Genomic DNA, 17,662 nt, shown 5'->3' with positions numbered 1-17,662 from the left:
AGATGGTTTTAAAGGTGCTTCCCAGTATAAGGAAGTTATCACCTATCCACTGGATAGGTCATAATCATTAGATTAGGGTGGGTCTGACCATTTGGCCCTTCATCGATTGCCAAAATGGGTGACTTGCCTTTCCTATTCTCACCTGGCCCAAGACGGTGGCCAGGAGGAGTTCAATTAAGCAGCTCGTTAGACATTTACCCTGCCACTCTATTCAATATCCATAGAGCTGACGACAGGTAGAAAGACGATTGCTGTTCTCTGCTATATTCGTTAGTGACACACACTCAAATGGAGCAGCTGCAGGGCGCATGTGTGAACTAGGGGATAATGAGGGACACAATTTTTATGTTTTAAAGATGTCCTGGAGTGGAACAAAAAATTGCACAAATAGATACATGCCGTAAAAGGAGATAAGAGACAGGTGAGTAGTTGTGCTCACCTGGAGATGATCATGTGATAATAAGGTACAACCCCTGTAAAGATTTTGGCTCCATGACTTAGAGAGGTAAAGGTACATTGCAGAAATGGATAAAGCACGATTGGAGGGGCTGCTGTGCTGGAATGAATGTTCTTCTGGCAAGATAACAGGAAGATTTTAGGATTTGCAAGTTTAAAGGTTTTTTTAAGATAAAAAACACACTAAAAAACTATTTTTTTTAGTCTTTTCGTCTTGAAAAAGTGCTTGTATGGCACCGAAACTCGTGGACAATAAAAAACGTCCTGCTATCTTGTCTGAAGAACCTTCATTCTAGCATTGCAGCCCTTCCAACCGTGCTTTATCCATTTCTGCAAATTTTCCATTATCAGTGGGGATACTAGTGGTGGGAGCCACACTAACCTAATAGTTATTACCTAATAATTTGCTAAGATTTAAATACTCTTTAAAATTCTCTTACAATGTCAGTGGTGGGATCAATGAGCTTGGCCCATTACAATATTTTATAAAAGCGGCTCAGTACAGTGAAACGTGGCTTTAAGATTTTTTTTTTCCCTTGGAGGATATGAATTGAAAAGTTCACAGACTCGTTCATAAAATATTTGTCTATTACACTTGTAGCATGTATGTCAAAAGTAGTCTTGTTAGAGAAATACAACAGGAAAAGAAGCATGACCTTATCTATTCTGACATACTCTGGTGTAAAATCTTTTTTTTTTCCTGGAGAAAGCATTCAGGAATCACATGTTCTTGCTGAACACAAGGAGACTTCCTTCAAGGATATCAGAAGGAAATAAGCAAAACTGTGTGTAAATGACAAGATGTGACATATAATAACTCTTCTATGCGGACTACCCACCATGCATTGTCACATTGTGTTAGGTGGACATCTGTACTGAAGAAGACACTGCAGCTAGTAGGTGAAATGAGGAAAAAAGTAGAATGTAACATATAGAAAAAATGGAAAAGAAAAGACATTTCAAAATTAAAAAAAACATAAAACAAAGCAAAAATAAACAAAAAAAGTGATTTCTCATTGTAGAGTGCAGTCGCTTGCCATACAAAGGCAGTGATTTGCTTCTCCAAATGAGTGTGCCAAGTGAAAATAGAGTAAACAGAGAGGGATTAAAAACTAATTTTAGTCAACTGGTTGGTGTTTGTCAGAGCTTACTTACTGCTAGATCTGTAAACAGTTGCCCAACAAGATCAGCTTTAAGCGCAAAATTGTACCTATTAGTGGGAAACACAAGACCTCAATAAGAGAGCAAGCTGCTGGAGACGAGACTTTTCGGATGACAGACAGCAGCTGCTGTCACCGTGCACATATTAATTCACAGGGAAATGTCAGCAGCAATTCTTGATTTCTAAGAGGAGACAAAGGAGACATGTTCTTTTGATAATTAATTAGTTTCTCTGAATTTTACAAATTATAGTATTTTTCAGACTATAAGACACTCCGGACCATAAGACGCATCCCAAATTTTCAGAAGGAAAATAGGGAAAAAAATCAATGCACCAAATGAGGGTCCGTCTTAGGGCTCATACTCACTTGCGTGAGACTCGGATGAGTCTCGCATGGCAATACTTGGCGCTGCTGCTGCTGGCACTCAGATCGGAGCGAGCGGCCACATAGGAATACATGCAGCCGCGCACTCCGCTCCTCTGTGCCAGGTGCAGTGCCGGGTATCGCCGTGCGAGACTCATCCGAGTCTCGTGCAAGTGAGTATGAGCCCTTACAGTCTGACTTCAGCTTACCAAGGAGTGGAGGGGTGGGGTTGATCGGGAGCGCTGGTGGAGTGAGGTCTCAGGAGGTGTTCAATGGTCCGGTGATGATCTGACGCTCATCCCAGGCTGGTGCTGCAGGTTCGGTGGTGCTCGGAGGTGCGTGGGTTCCTTCGACATTTTGTGAAAGTCCGGAGCCCCTGCACATCCATTGCTGCAATGCGGTGGCTTTCAGGAAAGAGTGTGCCGCCTCCAGCAGCCGTTTTCCTGGGGGCCACCACATTACAGCAATGGAAGTGTGGAGGCTCAGGGCTTTCACAAAATGTCAGCGGAGTCCCCGTACCATTGGACCTGCTGCACCAGCTTGCAATGGGAGTCAGATTATCGCTCTGCAGTGCTGGACCACCGAACATCCCCTCTTCCCAGCCCAGTGACGGTACAATCGCCTGACTCCTGCTACCACCACAGTCCTGGTAAGTACATCCGGACTATAAGATGCACCCCCATTTTCCCCAAACAAATTTTTTGGGAAAAGTGCGTCTTATAGTCCAAAAAATACAGTAAGTTATTATATACATGCAAATGTACTTGCTTCTTAAGGTACCTTCACACTAAACAACTTTCCAACGAGAACGACAATGATCCGTGACGTTGCAGCGTCCTGGATAGCGATCTCGTTGAGTTTGACACGCAGCAGCGATCTGGATCCCGCTGTTATATCGCTGGTCGGAGCTAGAAGTCTGGAACTTTATTTGGTCGCTAGATCGGCGTGTATCGTCATGTTTGACAGCAAAAGCAACGATGTCAGCAATGTTTTTACATGGAGCGTGAACGATAAGTGAGTGGCCGTTACGTCACTGGATCGCTCCTGCATCGTTCTGGAGTTGCTGTGTTTGACGTCTCTACAGCGATCTAACAGCGACGCTCCAGCGATCTAGTTTAGGTCGGATCGTTGTCTATATCACTGGAGCGTCGCTTAGTGTAACGGTACCTTAAACCATTTTCTGGGAGGCTTTGTAGGGAGGGAGATCTGCATAATGTATAGAATTTATTTTACAGGGAAATTTACATTATATGGCATCCGATGAAGCAAGTCACAATTTTTCTCTTTCAGATGCGAAGCCAATTATGCACCGTAGGATACCGTGTCCCTCTATGTATGCAATTCTGTACAAAACAAAGCCATAATAATTAAATTTGAGGCATACGGAGCTAAAGTAGTTTTCTATAGACCTCTATGGGCTCATTTGGAATTTATTGATATTTCTCGTATACAAAAAACGGTCAGAGTTTTTTCAGTGTTTCTGATCAGAATCATCAGAGTTTGGTGAATGTCAGTTTTTCCCATCACAGTTTGGTCAGTTTCTTAGGTAAAAAATAAAAGCTGATGGGGGATTCTCAAGCTTCTCTTAAAAGGACAACATACAGATGGCATAAGAGTGCTGTCTGATTTTTATCACGTACACATAGGCAACTTATATCAGAGACTCGGATAAAAATCAGTCATATCTCGGTGATTTTGTGTGGACCATTCTTGTGAACAGCCCCACAGACTATAATGGGTATAAGTGCTATATGTGAAAGTTGGAATGCACTCCGCTGACATCAGAGTGCCATCTGATGGTTTCCACGCACTCATTTACTTGCATGGCCAAGTGCGATCTGAATATCCTGTGTGGCGAAATAAAATCGGACATGTTCACGGCGCCCATAGACTAACATTGGTCAAAGTGTGAGCCGATGCTTTGTCGAATCGTACTCGGACAGCAAAAACACTGGTCTGTATGAGATCTTAGACTGACAGGTCTTGTAGAACCAGAATGTGCTTGTGGGCATGCATAAACCCTTTAGACAAACCAGAAATGTAACCTACAGTTATACTGTGGGTGAGACAACTAATTGCACAAAAAGTATCTTTGTAATCAAGAACAGCAAAAGAAAAAAAGAACAAAGAGATTTTCCTTGGCATAGTTAACAAATGTTCTCTCTCTAATTGTATTCCTGTCACTAACTGTTCGGTGATACTATCAAAGATTGTAAGTTCTTATGAACACCGATTCTTAATATGTAAAATGTCTGTTGCTTCGTAATGTTTCTTTTTTTTTTTCAACATGTATCCCCTGAAATGTACGGTTATATGGTACAGAATACATAGATGCTGTGCAAATATTAGTAGTATTATTAGAGTAATGGCAACTTTCCTTTTACTTTCATGTCAATGGTGGTCAACTAAGTAAGGCCTCAATCACATGTCAGTTTTTTCATGTACGAGAAAAACTGACCAAGTTTCATCATTGATTCTTGGTCAGAGTTTGGTCCAAGTGTCATCAGTTTTTCTCGTACATGAAAAAACCTCTCTATTCTTTACCTATGTAACAGTCTGTGAAAATCGCACCACACTTGGATGCCATCTGGGTGCTGCCCCATTTTTTTTTTTCACGGACCTGCAGACTTGCATTGCCAATTCTGATCTGACACATGGTCCTGTGGATCTTTTTTCTAAACTCCATTACCCATAAAATATCCTTCTGCTGCCGCTCTAGTGGTTTCTGCTAGTCTGATGACATATCGTCCACGCAAACATCATTTTTTGTTATAAGACTATTATTTTTTTATGTTTTCCTCATATTTAAGACATATGGATATTAGAAAACTGAACAAGTACACACGTGAATTTTGCAAACATGGTACACGCATGTTTTAAGTTCAATCGAATGGCTTCTGCAGCGCCCCAGAGTCCTGGTCGTTGCAGTAATGTCGCTCTGCCGCTAAGGGGAGTGATGGTACGTCTGATGGCACTAAAGGAGTTCACCTGACCAGGTATCACAGTCACACATTACACTTCACACTCTGGCCACTAGGGGGAGCAAAGGGTTCTATGTATTAGGCCACTCCTCACACTTTGGTAAAACTGGGGGTTGGATAGGAAGTTAGACAGAAGCTGACTGGGTTTTGCCCAGGTAACATCTAGTGAGAGGAGAGCGTTGCTTGGGAAGATCCAGGGGGGTCCCTGTCAGGGGTGGGATCCTGACAGAGGCCTAGCACAAGGACAGATCGTGATGGAGCCGCGCCTGCACTTCATTGCGGCGGCATCTTAAGAAAGGACACGAAGCGAAGTATATTGTGGAGAAGTGAGAAACGAGATCACAGCACAAAGGCGATAGAACCAGTAGGAGTCGTGCCCCGATATCGGCAACATCCTACTGAGGCGCGTAGCCGGAATGCCGAGAAAGTAAGAGACTCTACGCATTACTTTGAACCAACGGCAGGACAGTTAACTTTAGGTTGGCTGTCTCACCTTTTTCACCTAATGAAGACAACAGAGGCAATTGTGGGAGAGGGGCATCTCTAGGGTCCCTATAAAATAACTCCAGGCCTACCCCATCATACGGGTGCGTCCTATCCATATCATCTGGGGGACGGAGAGAGAAAGAACAGAAACATACACGACAGTTGTGAGGACTATCCCGTGGTGCTCAGCAGGGAAGTACTACAACACCCAGGCGCTAGTAGGTAGGCACTGATTTCCACCTGCAAAGGGAACTCTGGATGTGCCTTCGGACCAGCCGGTCTCAGCCAGCCCTGTTAGCAGTGCTCTGGATTGTGGACGCTGAAGCCTTCAGTAAAGAGGTAAAGAGACTGCAACCCTGAGTCCTCGTTATTTTCTGCGACCTACTCCGTCACCTACATCTTTAATTCGGCGCCCCTTAGCAAGGCCACGGACCGGGTCAGGCCACCGTGACATCCCCAGAACCGAGAGAAACCCGGTACCGAGTACCCCGCTGCCCTGCGCTTGGGGGCCGCTCCACTTCTATGAAAAAAAACATGGCACCTACAGTATATGGATCGTCTGGAACACATGTTATAGAGCTGGAGTGGTGGGAGATTTAATAAAGAGCATTGAAAATACAGAACAAATAATAGGTGAAGTTGCTATATGGATCTAATTATTTTTGTGTAACATTTTCCATTTTTATTTGTATCCTATTTTGTCTTGCATTATATTTTTGAGTTGCTAATTCTTCATCCATATTTGTCCTTTTTTATGTTTTTCTATAAAGAAATACACATTTAAAGCACCACTGCAGCAGGTTTTTTATTTCACCCCTGGAGTGGTGCTTTAAATGTAATTCCCCTGCCACCTGTCTTAAACACAACGGCTCGCGTTTTCATCGGTTTTTGTGGCCGCTTCCATTGATCTCCAGCGAAAAGTGACCTGCCGACTGGTCCAGTGTTTCATGGGAGTGGCACAAAGGTCAATTTTCAAGTTTTACAAGTCTATGAGAGACTTGTTCTGGCAATCATTGACTTGTATTGTGAGTTTGTGACGTAACTTCTGACTTCCGGCCAGTCAGAAGCTATGCTCACAAGATGGTGCCACGGGACCGGAGTGATGATGAAAAATGGTGAAGACGCCGTATGGCGAGTAAATAACTGGGGGCAGAAGGCTTACATTTAAAGCCCACTCTAGTGCTGAAAAAAAAATGGAGTGGTGCCTTAAAAAAAAAAAAATAGAACAAATACACACAAGTGAATTTTGCAAAGATGCGGTACATGCATTCATACATTCAATCCACATTCTTTTATGGACAAAAAACGGTACTTGTATGGATCTGCCAGAACATGGTGCATATGGAGAAAAAACACGTGCGAAGTACGTAAGAAAAGGTAATTTGTATAAAACCATTTTAAAGTATTCGCAACTTAGTTTGTAGTGATGAGCGAATATACTCGTTACTCGAGATTTCTCGTGCACGCTCGGGGGTCCTCCGAGGATTTTTTAGTGCTCGGAGATTTAGTTTTTCTTGCCGCAGCTGAATGATTTACATCTGTTAGCCAGCACAAGTACATATGGGGGTTGCCTGGTTGCTAGGGAATCCCCACATGTACTTATGCAGGCTAACAGAAGTAAATCATTCAGCTGCGGCAATAAAAACTAAATCTCCGAGCACTAAAAAATACTCGGAGGACCCCCGAGCATGCTCGAGAAATCTCAAGTAACGAGTATATTCGCTCATCACTATTTGTAATATTAATACATTTAATTTATGCGAATTTGTATTAACTCTGAATGAGCCATATGAAATGATTCAATTTTTTTCACAATTCCCATGCCTACAAGATTAGCACAAGTCTAGTAATATGACCTAGGAGGAATTCAGCCTTGTTACAAGACGGGCATGGTTGCGGACATGCTATACTTCCTTCAAAAGCTTTGTTCCATATCACATGTCCTACTAATTTACATTGAAGTATGTTGTCACACAATTTTGACTTTCGATCCACTGCAGGGCTCATGCTTAAGCACGATGACAGCTCCGCAGGAAATACAGACCCAAGGAGGCATCCTGCACCTGTGCCGCACTTATAGGAAAAACATTTTTGACTGAAGGATTACAAACTGCTTTTCTATCCAGCTTGACCTTGACATTGGGTCTACAGATAACAAAAGACATCAATGAGGCGTTGAACCTGAGCAATGTCCTAAGTACTTTTTTGAGAGCCGTTTTCTAGTTTCAGCAGCAAATAAGCTAATGAGACCAATGCCTTGTGCCTCTGCCTTTATTCCCCATATGGCGCCGAAAGCGAAAGGTTATGTGGAGTGTTCTATTTTTTTTTTAAATCTGAAATAGGAAGACAAGGGGAACGATGCACTGAAAAAGCTACATCATATGCATAGCAAGAAGCTTCACCTGCCCTGTGGTCTTGAAACATTCAAAAGGAAGAGGAAGTTCCATAAATTTTTCTATTTTAAAGGGACCATCTCGTAAAGCCAGTCTTCTATATAGATCACTTCTGAAGAAGAGCTCCTTACCTAGTCACTGGGAGATCAAGCTAGTTGTAAAAGGCAAAATTGAGGATGGTTCAATGGCAATTTACTGTGCTATGCATTGCAAAAAAAAAAGTGGATGAAAAAACAAACATAAAATGGGCACACGACACGTCTGTGAGGGGTGAAATGCTATAATGTAGTGACAATTATAAATCAATTGTGAATTTTTAATAAAAGTGTGATTACACATTGAAGCTCAAAGAATCTAAATTATCGCAAAAACGTGATCTCTTATATAGGATCATTCAACATCTTATGGATCGTTAAAAATAAATGGAGGTTCAAAACGTTGTATGAAGTTACAAGAACCTGGACAAAAAAAAATTTAAGATACGTTACCAATTAAACGTAGAATGAACCAGGTTCTAAACATGGTAAAATGTCAAATCTTAAAAGGAATCTGTCAGTTGGATCAACTCTCTGAAACAGTCTACATGGGCATGTAGGTCATAGGAAGATGAATAAAAGGATATCTTGATATTTGAATCTGATGCCCTATGCTTAAGAAATTTATATTTTTCTTAATACATAAATGAGCTGTTGATTTCTATTGGCCAGACGTAGATCTCTCTGATAATCTTTCTCATATATAAATGAAAGTGGGCATTACCAGTGTAATTTATATTCCTTATTACCAGTGTGAGACATGTAGATCAGGAAAGCAGACTGTCAATCATTACATGTGGAGCACCCCCAAGGGCCGTGGGATACTTGGTACTGGGCCGGTTCTTAAAGGGGATGTGGTTACGGTGGCAGCGACCTGGTCCGTGGCCCTGGGCGTCCAATAAAAGGGGAAAAGTATATGGGAGTAAAGTCTATGGTAGTAGTGTTCGTGACGCCACCTGTGGTATTCGGCCAGGGATGGCCGACGCTGCTTAAAGGGGTCCTCTTGGGATGATGGTATTGCAGCAGAGGTGCAATAGTTGCCCACAGGTAGAACTTAGTCCCCAGGGCTCCCAGTGTAGTTGGTAAGGATTATAGATGGTGAAGTACAGGAAAGAATTAGAGGACACAATGTTGCAGTCTCTTTACCTTTCACTGATAGTATGCAGCCACAGTCCAGGGTATGGATCACAGGTGATGGTGAGGTTCGGGCAGCCTGGAAGCGATTCGGAATCCCCCTAGCCAGGTGGGGTTGGAAGCCTTCCTTACTGCGCTGTGGTATAAGTCCCTTGCTGCCTAAGGCTTCACACAAGGTCCTCTCTTTGTCTCTCTGTCCTATTAGTAGGACAATATCTGTATGGCAGGCAACTCGAGCCTTTTTACAGGTGTCCCTACTTGCGGCGACTCTGGGCTCTACATGATGCTGTGCCTTTGGATGTAATGATGGACAGGCAACTTGAAATATCCTGCCCTCCGGTTTCTGCTGTGGAGCATACACTTACCCCCACAACCTCAGAATTCCAGCTTCCAGTTACTTGCGCCGATTCTGAAGTGAGCCCTCTCGCAGCTCCACTCCCAGTATTATTCCTCTCCTTTGCCTCTTCTCCCGTCGTAGTCTCTCACATACTGCTCTGTCCCTCTCTTCTCTTTCCAGGAGCTGCAGAACAACATGTCTGCACGGCCCCAGCTTTTCACTCCTGACTCCTAACTCCTCTCTGACAGACTGACCCTAACTCCTCCTCCAGCCAGAATATACAGGGAAGCCACCCATAAACTGGATCAGAGCTCCCCCTTCTGGCCTCGAGTCAGAACAGTGTTGTGCTACCTGTTAAGTGTACGTGCTCAGTGTATGTGCTACCTGTTAAAGGGATCTTCCTCAATTCCAAGCATGGCATCACGCTCCCCGTGAGGAAGGCAATACCACTGTTACAACCGAACTCCTGGGGTGTCTCACATGCCTCACACTGGTAATGCCTCCTTTAATTTATAATAACCTCTGGAGGCAGATTCTTAGTGCGATCTATGTCCGGCCCACAGATCTTAACAGCTCATCTACATATTAGTAAAAATATAAATTTCTCGGGAATAAGGCATTGGATCGCAGATATCAAATCATGGTATCATTTTATTCTGTGACCTGAATGTCCAAATAGAAGGTTTAGCAGGGTTGATCCTACTGACAGATTCTCCTTAAAGGTTAGAATGACCATCTCTTGAAAAAAGTTGTATTGTCTTATTAATTGAACTGAGTAGTGTCAAGAGTAGTGTTGAGCGATACCTTCCGATATTTGAAAGTATCGGTATTGGATTGGATCGGCCGATATCCAAAAAATATCGGATATCGCCGATACCGATACCCGATACCAATACAAGTCAATGGGACACAAATATCGGAAGTGATCCTGGATGGTTCCCAGGGTCTGAAGGAGAGGAAACTCTCCTTCAGGCCCTGGGATCCCTATTCATGTAAAAAATAAAGATTAAAAATAAAAAATATGGATATACTCACCCCTCCGACGGCCCCTGGCTGTCACCGCTGCAAGCGTCTGCCTCCGTTCCTAAGAATGCAGAGTGAAGGACCTTCGATGACGTCGTGGCTTGTGATTGGTCGCGTGACCGCTCATGTGACCACTCACGCGACCAATCACAAGCCGCGACGTCATCGCAGGTCCTACACTCACTGCATTCTTAGGAACGGAGGCAGATGCTTGCACCGGTGAGAGCCAGGGCCCGTCCGAGGGTGAGTATATCCATATTTTCTTTGTTCTTTATTCTTTATTTTTTACATGAATATGGATCTCAGGGCCTGAAGGAGAGTCTCCTCTCCTCCAGACCCTGGGAACCATACGCACCGCACACGCCTGGGAACTTATAGGAACTTCCGATTCCGATTTCGAATATCACAAAAATATCAGAACTCGGTATCGGAATTCCGATACAGCGAATATCGGCCGATACCCGATATTTGCAGTATCGGAATGCTCAACACTAGTCAAGAGGGAAGCTGAAGAAAATAGTGAAGGAAATAATCATTTGATCCCTTGCTGATTTTGTAAGTTTGCTCACTGACAAAGGCATGAACAGTCTATAATTTTATGGGTAGGTTAATTTTAACATTGAGAGATAGAATATCAAAAATAAAATCCAGAAAATCACATTGTATAAATTAAATACATTTATTTGCATTTTGCAATGAGAAATAAGTATTTGATCCCCTATCAACCATTAAAAGTTCTGGCTCCTACAGACCAGCTGTCTTAGGCTACTTTCACACTAGTGTCGTACGACGCACGTCGCAATGCGACGTGCCGACGTACCGACTCATACTGTGAATAAAAAACACAACGGGGGCAGCGGATGCAGTTTTACAACACATCCGCTGCCCCATTGTGATGTCCGGGGAGGCGGGGGCGGAGTTCGGGCCGCACATGCCCGGTCGGAAATGGCGGACACGACGCACAAAAAAAGTTACATGTAACGTTTTTTGTGCCGACGGTCTGCCACAACACGACGCATCCGTCGCACGACGGATGCAACGTGAGGCAATCTGTCGCAATGCGTCGCTAATGCAAGTGTATGGAGAAAAAACGCATCCTGCAGGCAATTTTGCAGGATGCGTTTTTTTTCTCCAAAACGACGCATTGCGACGTGCGTCGTATGACGCTAATGTAAAAGCAGCCTTACATAGTCACTTTTATAAAAGACTCCTGTCCACAGACTCAATCAGTCAGACTCTAACCTCTACAACATGGGCAAGACCAATGAGCTTCATAAGGATGTCAGGGACAAGGTCTAGACCTGCACAAAGCTGAAATGGGCTACAAAACCATAAATAAGACGCTGGGTGAGAAGAAGACAACTGTTGGCTAAATAGTAAGAAAATGGAAGAAATACAAAATGACTGTCAATCGACATTGATCGGGTGCACCATGCAAAATCTCACCTCGTGGGGTATCTTTGATCATGAGGAAGGTGAGAGATCAGCCTAAAACTACATGGGGGGAACTTGTTATGATCTCAAGGCAGCTGGGACCACAGTCACCAAGAAAACCATTGGTAACACATTACGCCGTAAAGGTTTAAAATAGTGCAGTGTCCGCAAAGTCCCCCTGCTCAAGAACGCACATGTGCAGGCCCATCTGAAGCTTGCAAATGAACACCTGGATGATTCTGTGAGTGACTGGGAGAAGGTGCTGTGGTCAGATGAGACAAAAATTGAGCTCTTTGCCATTAACTCAACTTGCCGTGTTTGGAGGAAAAGAAATGCTGCCTATGACCCAAAGAACACCGTCCCCACTGTCAAGCATGGAGGTGGAAACATTATGATTTGGGGGTGTTTCTCTGCTAAGGGCACAGGACTACTTCACCGCATCAATGGGAGAATGGATGGAGCCATGTACTGTAAAATCCTGACCTTCTTCCCTCCGCCATGACATTAAAAATGGGTCATGGCTGGGTCTTCCAGCAAGACAATGACCCAAAACACACAGCCAAGGCAACAAAGGAGTGGCTCAAAAACAAACACATTAAGGTCATACAGTGGCCTAGCCAGTCTCCAGACCTTAATCCCATAGAAAACTTATGGAGGGAGTTGAAGCTCTGAGTTGCCAAGTGACAGCCTCAAAATCTTGATGATCTGCAAAGAGGAGTGGACCAAAATTCCTCCTGACATGTGCGCAAACCTCATCATCAACTACAAAAACCGTCTGACTGCTCTGCTTGCCAACAAGGGCTTTGCCACCAAGTATTAAGTCTTGTTTGCCAGAGGGATCAAATACTTATTTCTCACTGCAAAATGCAAATAAATTTATATAATTTATACCATGTGATTTTCTGGATTTTATTTTTGATATTCTAGCTCTCAATGTTAAAATTAACCTACTCTTAAAATTATTGACTGCTCATGCCTTTGTCAGTGGGCAAACTTACAGTGAAGGACATAATTATTTGATCCCTTGCTGATTTTGTATCACATTTTAATATTGAGTATCCAAGGGAAGAATCCACAGAGATCAGGAGAATCCTTCAATTGAAGTCTTCAAACAGAGGCTGGACAGACAACTGTCTAAGATGGTTTAGTGTATCCTGCATTGACCAGGGACACGATGACCCTGGCGGTCCCTTTCAACTCTAACATTCTATGATTCAATGACTTCAAACAATACTTCTTGGGGTAAAAAAAACCCCCAAACAAACAAATGCCCCTCTGCCAAACAGAAAGAAGACTATTTTTTAAAGCTAACTACAAAACATAGCAACAGTGAAATTATGTACACCATAATTCTGTGACAGCTGTCTATCTTTGCTGGAAATTAAGGAGTCGGTATGTTAAATCCAAAATGCCCGTTTCTTCCTTTCCCTCACATTGTACATCAAAAGACTGTTCAGATGCCTCTTTGTACACAAAAGAACATTGTGGAATTCACCAAAATCAGTCAGTACAGCTATCTCACTCTAAAGAGGCCTTCAATGAACACAACTAATTGCTAAATGGAGACATCCATCAGTAGCCAGATCAAGACTAAGCAGAAATTAGGATACTTTTTCCTAGAATAATATAGTAACAAATAAAATAAATTATGAGAAGTTCCAATTAATCTTCTTGAATTAAGGAGGCATCTAGTAGAGAATATCTACCCGTATGGAACAGAGGTACAGAGAGCAGTAAATATTAAAAGCCATTGAGCAGATAAAGGACTTAAAAAATTAGTCTTGCTCCACTTCCTTCCACTTTGAGATATGAGCAGGTGATAGACATGGCATATTGATGCAGAAGTGAACAGAGTAGATTGAACACCTTGGGGTATGCACACAAAATTCATTGGGGAGTTTTTGGAGCAGAAATTTAGTGGAAACTATTCCTTCTCAAAAAGCTAAAAACTTGGGGGATTCCTCTCACTTTCCAGTCCAAAAACTCAGTGTGCACATATCCTTAAAGCGTAACTGTCGTTTTAATTTTCATTTCATAAATCAATAGTACACATGAAAATAAGAAACGCAAAAAGCAAGTCAAAAGAAGTCCAAACTACTAGTTGGATTTTTGTGGCTTGCTTGACACAATCGCAGTACCCTCGGATCGAAAAGTGACCCCATTTACTTGTATTGCGCCGCCATGTAGCAGCAACACCGAACAAACCTTGGTTGTGCAACAAGTGCAACAAGTGTCACAATCAGAGTCGCTATGTAGCCCCTGCTTAATGTGCAATACTAAAACTCTACAACCTTTTGTCCTTTGTTCCTTGGAACAGGTGCGTATCCTATGTTTCTGACCTACCCCAATGCATCAGATATCTCCAAATAAAATAAAATAAAAATATTATATTCACACACAGATTATACAAATTATATATTTCCTTTTTGATTAGCATAAATATCAGATTATAAATAATTTGGAAATACAAGGGGTAATGCCATTAAAACGTTACCTTCTCCTTTCTGACTGCTTTTCAAATTCAAATGAGGACAAATAAAGCTGTGTTCATGGTAACAAGAAAACAGGTATTTGAGGTGAAGAAAACATTTTTAACGGTCTTGAGCTTCTATAGATCCCCTCAGTAAAATGTCTTTTTTTTCCCGAAGAGCTCATCTGGGTCAGGTGTAAAAATGAGAACAAACAAGAAAAGTGTGATCCATGTCAACCAATTATTATTTTTGCTCGGTTGTCATCGGTTGATTCATAGACCTTCATTTTCTTTTTTTTTTTTTGCTTCCTTTATAGATACTTTTTCCTGCTGTCAAGCCAAATGAATTACTAATGCCCGTAAATCACAGACTTCTATGGAGCTAGAAATCCCATGCAGAATAGAAGAGCATGGTAAATAAGAACTTTACTAAGTATTACGTTTTTCTACAAGAATATTCCACTTTTATTTTCAGATTTTATTTCTATTATATATTTGTAGAAAGTGAGATTTCTTTTGGACTCTCTGTTGACCATGTCTACTTTAATGAGTAATGGATGCCTACAGCTTTGCCTTGAGCACTCTGAATCGAAAAGCTAGTGGGGCCGAAGATTCAAAAATCTCCTGGGTTTTATTGTCTCTCTACTATAGATTACACAATTTGTTACGACTGCTGTATCAAAAATCAATGTCAAAGATGAAAGGGCAAGATACGCTCATAGGCGAATATATATCTTGAAGCCTGAATTATGGTACAACAGGGAACATGAAAGGCAAGTAGACTGGGTCTTGGGGAATTTCAGGTCTCTCTGCTTTTTGCCTCCAGTTGACTCCTTTTTTGTAAAGGAACCAAAGGTCTTTCAAGAGCTACAGGGTACTGGGAAGGATAGCGAACAGAAGCATGCCACTAGTGCCAGACAACTATGATAGAGACAACTATGATATGAGAGACCCACAAACAGACATGGTGGTGGCGTCGGCATACTCTTGTCCTCACAATGCACTTTCCAGGTCATCCCCCCCAGCTCCCACACTCTCATTCCCTTCTTTTGAGGTCCACACCATCAAGCTCTTTCGTCCCCTCTCCCTCAGAGTAGCGGTCATATACCGGCCCCCAGGCTCACCCACCCACTTCCTGGACCATTTCTCTGCCTGGCTGCCACACTTCATGTGCTCAGAACTCCCAACCCTTATCCTGGGAGACTTCAACATCCCCATAAACAGCCCCACTTCTACATCTGCATCCCAGCTTCTATCACTAACCACTTCCCTAGGCCTCTCACAGCTCTCAAACTCTGAAACACACAAAGACGGTAACACCCTTTACCTGGTCTTCGTCCGGCTCTGTTTAATCTTCTACCTAGATAACTCACCGCTTCCCCTCTCTGACCACAACATTCTCTCCTTCACACTCACAATTCCTCGCCCACCCCAGCACCCTCCTACCTACCACACATTCAGAAATCTACATGCTATCAACACTCACACACTTTCAGACTCCCTACACTCATCATTGTCCCCAATCTCCTCTTTTTCCTTTCCTGATCTGGCTGTACATCACTACAATGACACTCTTAGAAGCACCCTGGACCAAGTAGCGCCCCTCACCCTCAGAACCTCCAAGCACAGAGTAAAACAGCCCTGAACTTCCCCTGGCTCACTCTCCACATTCAATCCCATCACAGAAGAAGAAGTCTCCAGGCTCTTCTTCTCGTCCAACTACATGCACTACCGACCCCATTCCCTCACATCTCCTCCAGACTCTCTCACCAGTCGTCACAACTCACCTAACTACAATCTTTAATCTCTCCCTCTCCTCTGGCATTTCCCCCTCCTCCTTCAAACACTCTATCATTACTCCATTACTAAAGAAACCCTCCCTCGACCCATCCTGCACAAACAACTACAGACCAGCCTCCAATCTCCCCTTCATCTCTAAATTCTTGGAGCGCCTGATCTACTCCCGCCTTACCCATTACCTCTCCACTCATTCTCTCCTAGACCCTTCACAGTCTGGTTTCCGCACCCTACATTCGACAGAAACGGCACTCATGAAGGTGACCAATGACCTTCTGACAGCAAAATGTAACGGTGACCACTCTCGCTCATTCTTCTCGATCTTTCTGCAGCTTGCGACACTGTTGACCACCCTCTCCTACTCTCTAGGCTCCAGTCACTAGGCATTAAGGACACTGCTCTCTCCTGGTTCTCCTCCTATCTTTCTGATTGCTCCTTCAGTGTTCTGTTCTCTGGCTGCACTTCATCTCCTCTTCCTCTCACTGTTGGGGTACCTCAGGGCTCAGTCCTTGGCCCCCTTCTCTTCTCCCTCTACACGGCCCCAATTGGACAGACCATCAGCAGATTTGGCTTTCAGTACCATCTTTATGCTGATGACACACAACTATACACATCATCCCCTGACCTTACTGCCACTGTACTAGAGAACGCCAGTGACTGTCTGTCCGCAGTCTCCAACATCATGTCCGCTCTCTATCTGAAACTCAACCTCTCCAAAACTTCTTCTGCTGCCGCCATCTATTAACCTCCCTAAATCTGACATTTCCCTCTCCGTAGGTGGCACCATAATAACACCCCGGCAGCAGGCGCGATGTCTGGGTGTTATGTTTGACTCCAATCTCTCCTTCACATCCCATATACAAGCTCTTGCCCTCTCGTGCCGCTTACACCTAAAGAACATCTCTAGAATCCGTCCTTTTCTCACCATGGAAACAACAAAAACCCTCACTGTTGCCTTTATCCACTCCCACCTGGACTACTGCAATGCTCTACTAATTGGCCTCCCCCTCACTCGACTTTCCACTCTCCAGTCTATCCTTAAATGCAGCAGCCAGGGTTGTCCATCTAGTAATTGTTACTCGGACGAGTTCGCTCTTTGCCAGTCATTACACTGGCTGCCTATTCATTACAGGATACAATTCAAAGTACTTGTTCTCACCCACAAAGCTCTCCACAGTGCGGCACCTCCTTACATCTCCTCCCTCATTTCGGTCTAGCGGCCTAACCGACCTCTGCGCTCTGCAAATGACTTTCGACTAACCTCTGCACTAATCCGTACCTCCCACTCCCAACTCCAAGACTTCTCCCGTGCTGCGCCAATCCTCTGGAATGCTCTACCCCAAAATATTAGGACCATCCACAATTTACATAGTTTTAGGCGCTCCCTCAAAACATATTTGTTCAGAGCGGCCTATCACGTTCCCTAATCAAAGTCATTTTATGTTTGTGTGTGTGTGTAGCCCATTCACTATCCCCATCTATCCCCCACCCCTGAAGATGGCTGGACCATCATTGTAAATACACCATTGTAAATACACACCTGTACTTTGTATCTCCCCCACCTCATTGTAGATTGTAAGCTCTCACGAG

General features: G+C 43.4%; 1 protein-coding gene across 6 annotated transcripts in view; it reads right to left on the bottom strand.

Moving 5' to 3' along the window:
- The window catches only part of SLC8A3 (solute carrier family 8 member A3), a 403,213-nt gene that overhangs the window by 314,002 nt on the left and 71,549 nt on the right, over positions 1–17,662 (bottom strand). The window lies entirely within an intron of this gene.

The sequence above is a fragment of the Ranitomeya variabilis genome, chromosome 1 (genome assembly GCF_051348905.1).
Source record: "Ranitomeya variabilis isolate aRanVar5 chromosome 1, aRanVar5.hap1, whole genome shotgun sequence".
NCBI lineage: Eukaryota > Metazoa > Chordata > Amphibia > Anura > Dendrobatidae > Ranitomeya > Ranitomeya variabilis.
The sequence above is the reverse complement of the archived record's forward strand: the minus strand, read 5'-3'. Positions and strand labels throughout refer to the sequence as shown.